This window comes from Centroberyx affinis, unplaced genomic scaffold (assembly GCF_046629955.1).
Source record: "Centroberyx affinis isolate AG114_WGS23_722 - 3 ecotype Tasmania unplaced genomic scaffold, CSIRO-AGI_Caff_v1 ptg002635l_1, whole genome shotgun sequence".
NCBI classification, from domain to species: Eukaryota; Metazoa; Chordata; class Actinopteri; order Beryciformes; family Berycidae; genus Centroberyx; species Centroberyx affinis.
In genome coordinates, this window is record NW_027280828.1 from 639,861 (window position 1) to 646,699 (window position 6,839).

Consider the following 6,839-nt stretch of genomic DNA (forward strand, 5'->3'; position numbering starts at 1 on the left):
CTGTGTGTGCCCATATTCAGAACTCAGACAGGTGCAGCACAGCCACTGTCCTCAGAGGGTTTTGATTCAAACTTGCAACTTAAGTTCTTTGGAGATGCACTATCTGCTCCGGAGAGAAAGTGGATCAAGTTTGGTGAAACAAGTGCTATTTTTAAGAGAATCCCAGTTCATATTACTTTTCATAAAAATCTACATCAACTTGTCCACTGGGGATATGAATAATGTAATTTCATTCATTCATATGAATTTAATGTATGTAGAATTTTGTTAACTATTTAAATTTTAGGTAAATTCAAACAAGTTTAATGGTGAAATGGAAAATGGGCATTATGGAACTGTCTTTGCCATCATAACTTCACAAACATCAGCAATGTGAACAAACCTTTTTACGGCTTAAAAATACACACAAAGTTGATCTTTAGCTGTCACATACTCATTGCATTGTAAAAGCTCAAACAATAAGTTTCAGAGTTTAAAAAAATGCGACCAAACCCAATAAATCACTATGAAAACAAAGCTAGCAGTGAAGCCACAGTGTTTCAACAGGGAGTGAGATACTGCAGACAGGGATTCGGCCTTTAAAATTTGCAGAGAACTCTTCCTTCATTCTGGTGATTTTGTCATTTTTATGATTTCCAAATGATAAATGTGTCCTAGCCTAATAATAATATATCAAATACAATAAATCATGTTCCTCCTCCACCAGTTTTCTTTAGGTTATAATGGTCGACTTACTGAACCCATTTCTAAGAACCACTATCATCAAAATACTGATAGCAGCCAAAGCCTGTCCAAATGAGTGGTAGCTTCAAGCAGATCGCTAACAATACAATCTGATGAAAATAAGTAATTATTAACATTGTTAATCTGCATATGTGTCTGCATAAATTGATGATGTAAGCAATGTTTCCCTGACATGGAATGATAACAGGCTACAGCATATTGCTCCTCTTGAACCTATTAGAAACAGTTCATTTTTACCAGTGATTGGTCCAGTAGAACGACATGTACAATTTGTCAAAAGCCCCTATAGTATGAATTGTAAGGCTGAATTTCTCAGTGTAGGCTTTAGGCAATGTAGAAAACAAATCAAACCTGATTTTTTTGGTGATTGTAAGCCTATTTCAAAATTAAATCGATCACAGTCATTCATTAAATTTCTTTATCTACTGTATAACTCATAGATGAGTTTTTGTAGACTTAACAAAATGGTTCTATATAGTAGAGATTGAGAATGTGAGATTTTCCACATCAACTCTATAAAAAGACCTTTTTAAAGAACCATAAAAGGACCTTTATTCTTATTTGTCTGGTTATTTATTAACTATATGGTGGTTCAAACTTTGGTCATCAGTGACTCTATTAAAGCCACTTGTCACCACACAGTCTGTGTGTCTGTTGCAGCGAAGAACTATCAAAGTCAAAACCACTAAGGCATTGTTCGGTTTCATATGGAACCACCAAGCTCTACCTGTTAATGGTTTTACAAATAGAAGTAAAGAATAAAGGTTCATTGATTGACTGATTGATTGGTTTCATTTCCATGTCATGCACTAAAGGTGGTAAGACACATCCATACATCACATTGCAAAACATATTCCCAAACCAACCCTTGTATCAAACAAAGTGCATTGCTGTTTTACAGGTTTTACAGACAACGCTTGCCACATAGAATCCACCTTTTCTGAAACATATCAAGTATTTCATGATTGTTTAACCAACATAAATTAGCAGTAATAGGAGTAATCTTGCAGTAAAACACACTTCTCAGCTCATCTTATAAAGGACAAGAGAACTTACATTTATTTTCATGTGGTTCTTGATATAATAATGTTCTATGAAGCACCTTTTTAGAACATCTCTTTTTAAGAATGAAATTGATTAAACTGACATTGTTTTATTTGAGCAAAAGATATGGCCCAAGCAATTACATTTCTCACAAATAACAGCAAGTGCTTAAAAAAAGGCATTTGTGAGGAGCATTGAATTGAAAATCCCATTCCTCGAAAACACTATTGACAAAGCTTGGCCACCAAGAAGGAAGACACTGCAGATGGCTAATTTCAACATTTAGGATGCAGCACCTAAAATAAAGGTTAGACAACTATGAAGCCCAAGTCTGAACACAAATCCATTTCCCTTGTCTTATGTGAAGAATTTACACACGTAACTTAAGCCAGCCAACTCTGAATCAGAGCCTCACTCTTCTTATTATGACTTATTTTTTAGGAAGTCTTGTTATAGTTAGCTACGAGAGATATTGTCTTGATATCATTGTGCCATGCTTTTTTTAAAAATAAATATTCAATTTGGTGCATCATAACTTGCTTAACCATTTCTTATTACAATGTGTGACTTATCTTCACATATACTGAAAATCCCATGAAACAAAAAATGAGGAAAAGACATTTATTTAACCTTAAATTTTATGTCATAGCAGTTGTGCCTGAAGTCTATCATACATTAAATTGGGCTAAACTATGTATTTCAGAAATCTTCCAAAAAGAAAAAAATAACCAGGATACTGTATTTTGCTATCACAGCAACATCGTGGCAATATGTACTTCATGTATGTCTGCTAATCTACTGGGGTGCTTGTCCCTCTACTGTATTAGCCTGGTAAGACCATCCTGATCACATGACCTCACATTCTGTCCGTGGAGCGAAACAGAATGTGAGGTCACGTGATCAGGATGGTCTCACTAGGCTACTACTGTATATGATCACTGTGAGAAAACGCTTATATGACAAATCTCTGTACTAATGTGATTGATATGCTACATGCTACATTCAAATTAAGAAGATCCTATATATAACTATAGACAGCTGTGAAATTTAATTTTGCAGAAGAAAGGAACTTAAAATGAGAAAATGTGCCCACAGTTGAGATTGACTGTAATAGGCCTATATACTGTAGCATGGTAGAAAATAACACCAGAATGGGGGAACAATATGATGCTTGTATCACAAAGTGGTGGTTAATTATACTACATTTTAGCATCAGAATGTTTAAATGAGCATTGATTGTAACATTAACTTAAAAGTGGTCAAATTTACAATGTCAAACTGTTACTGTTACTACTGTAAATACTGTAAATGTGTATGTGTATTATATAGGATCAGTATGAAACATCATGAGGCTTTTAATATGTTAGTATAAAATACACCAAATTAAAAAGATGAACACATACTATATGATGTCTCCCATTCTGAGTATAAAACATAAATGCCAGGAAAGGTCAATTTCGTCAAGCTTTTTCTCAAAATCAGCACAGTAAGTCTACATCTCTAAATCCAGGACTGGCCCTTCTGTGTAAGTGTGGTTATACACTGCCATGTGGTGTGAGCCTGCACTGCATCCAGCATGGGCACAGCACATCTCTAAGTGACAGTGCTACTTGGACAAACGTTCATTGCTATTCAATTGTAACTCGTCTGAAAGGCCTCATCGTGTCACTGTTATTCATCTGTATTTACTTACATCTTGGGGCCATTTGGATCGGTTATTTTAGTCGGTTTAACCCACAAAGGCAGTGCTGCTTGTCTGACACTAGAGTTCACCAACAGTGAGTGACAGCCAGCCTTCCCAAAGAAGAGAATCTGTATTTAACAGATGTCCAGAAAGTTTGCTCATTTTGTCCAGTGTCCCTAACTCCATTGTAAGCTATTTTATATTGGGCAACAGTCTTAATAATAGTGTGGTTGGTAGGCCTACTGTATTATCTTATCACTGGTACTGGCTTGCAAATCAGTATCCAAATTTCAGCCTATTACCTGTGTCATCGCATATGGCCAATGGTTGACAGAAATCCCATTCTGGTTCTCCTGGCAATTGTTTGTGGTGCTGAAGTGAAAAAGAATTCACAAATGTTAATCCAATACTGTGCTCCCATAGAAATAACAGCAGCCATAAACAGGGATGTACAGTAGCATAAGGTGAACCCACATAAACTCAATTTATCCACATTGCATAATAGTTTACCACCCTTGTTAGAAGGACACAAATCTTAATGAGATACTGTACATTTATTGTACATATCATAGAAAGTAGTATCAAACTGAGTCTGTAAATTGTATGAAGATAGGGTCTTTTAAGTAAAGGCAGAAAATAATGTTTTTCTGGAAGTACAGTTGATTTTATTGAGTTTATATTGGTGGTTGTTTGCCTTATGATGATCACAGACTGGAGGTCACATTACCCACCTTTTTATTCACCACTGCATAATAATGAAATATGGACTAGGTTACAGGGTGCATGATGACCATTAGCACCTGCAAACCGCTAGAGGCTGCTATTGTGCAGATAGACTTTCTTCCTCCGCGGTTAGCTCTAATCTACTCCGCTCACTAATGACACCATCCAAAAGAAAGTAGATAGGCATAGTTTATAAAACGGATAATTCATTGGCTGCGTCACATTAGAACCTGTTGTAAAACACCCGACGGACATCTGTGACCGCATAACAGCTAATTTAAAGATTAATGCGTGCACCGAAAATCACTGCTACTTATGCGTTGCTTAGCAACCACTTCTTTTTGCTCCTGCTCAAGAACTACATTGCTTTGCGGAAGAATAACAATCAACTATCATTTAACTACTAACGGTGTCAAATAAAAGATGTATCGAACATTTGTTTTGCGTAATTAGTCCAGGCATTTTAGCCAAAAATGTGGGTCAACCTCTCACAAATTGCAACAAAAACAAACTCAATGGATTTTGTGTACTCAATATGTTCTGAAGAAAACAAGAGAGAAGAGAAAAAAAATCCTAAGGAATTGTATGAAGGGAAAGTTTTGAAAATCACCTAAATATGATCCTACCAAAATGCTTTTAGCCTTTTTTTTTTTACAATGTAAGTCTATGGGAGGACTGTTCAAACCATGCCCATTTTGAACTCTAACTACTCTTTCATGCTTTCATGCTACCGGGGTAGAACAAAACATGACTTTGTTTTTTCATAACTTTGACATGTCCCCTTCATGAAATGGATGGTCATAATTTTTCTTTTTACTGCAAAAGTAATTAAATTCATCAATGAAGTGATTCACCACATAGGCAAAAAAGTGCAAAAAAAAACGCCTGCCCTGAAAGAGGGAGTACCAAGTTAATCCCATGTCATTTCCTACTTGTTGTATTTACATCATATTTGCACTGATGGTCTACAGGTAGTGTCCCTACACTCCAAAGCAACCAGAATGTCAAAATATGGTTCTATTGTGAATCAGCAGCCTTTTATATAAGGCCTTATTATAGGCGGAAATATCAAACAGTTAATTTTTCTGAGAAATACTCACTTCTAATCCTAATCCTAATCTAATAATACTGTAATCAGTACCCAATTATGCTAATAATTCAGTAGCCACTGACATTGTCTCATCAAAAACAAGTTTTTGACATAGTTTGTCACTGAGCACTATTATTGTGACTATCCAGTGAGTATAACCCACAAAGTACACAAAAATGCCTGCCTTGTAACAGGGAATACCAAGTTGATTCCATGTTTTTTACCCACTGGTTGTATTTACATACTTCATATTAGCACTGATGGTTCTCAGGTAGTATCGCTAGACCTCAAAGCAACCTTAAATTAACAACAATGTCAAAATTGAGGGCTAGGAGCCAAAGGGGCGTAAGTACAATTTTGGTCGAATATGAGTATTATATATCAATTGAAAGTTCTCAGTGAGATCTTTTCAGTGCCAAAAAGACACAACTGAAATCATGACCCATAAGTTAACAAATAACAACAAAAACTGAAAGCAAAGGGGCGTAAAAGCTCATTTACTATGTCAGTCGAGGGTTAGGGTTAGGGCTATTAAAACTGCATAGGTGGAATTGGGTGCTTTTGACTGGGGTCCCCCAGGACCCCAATACATTGGTATTTTTTAAAAAGCACTAATTAAAACAGAAACAGAAAACAATGAATGATGAATATGAAGTCATTAGGAACAAATTGATTGACAAAGGCATGAAAAATTGGAATGATAGAATAAAAACACCTGTGAGACAAAAAGTATACCTCTAGGGTCTGCGGGTACCCCAGTCGGTAACTCAAAATTGGATCTCTCATCCCTACAAACCCCTGAAATGTGGTATTATATATGATTGTAGAAGGATTTGATGAATAGTATGTGTATGTAGTGTTAAAGTTGTGTGAACTGTCACAGTTTTAAAATGTGTGAATTTAGCAAAAAGTCCAGCCTGTCTGCTAGAGTGAATTATGACATCACGCACTGTAGGCTGGCTCCATAAGATCCCATTATAAAGGTTGAAAAAAGTATAAAACTTAAACTGCGATTTCTCAAAAAGTACAAAAGGTATCAAAAAGCTGAATACGAGTAATAAAGTACTAAAAGTGGTGACCCGTTTAAAGTTTGAATGGAGTTTCTATCTTAAAGTATGAAAGAGTAGTTAGAGTTCAAAGTGGTCATGGTTTGAACAGTCCTCCCATAGACTTACATTGTAAAAAAAAAAAAAAAGGCTAAAAAGGCGTTTTTGGTAGGATCATATTTAGGTGATTTTCAAAATTTTCCCTTCATACAATTCCTTAGCACTTTTTTTCTCTCATTCAGAACATATTGAGTACACAAAATCCATTGAGTTTGTTTTTGTTGCAATTTGTGGGAGGTCAAGTTACATTATTACTGGACTAAATGCCCAACATCGCTACTCCAAGGTAACCGTGAAACTCGACCTTTCGTGGCTTATCGCTTCAATAAACAGCCTCTCCCAAAAGTATTACGGTAAGTTTAGCTAAGAAGCGAGAGTGCAATTCCGGTCTGTACGCTTTACAATAACGTTAAAAGCTCCTGGGCACTGCTTCGATGTTTTGAATAGC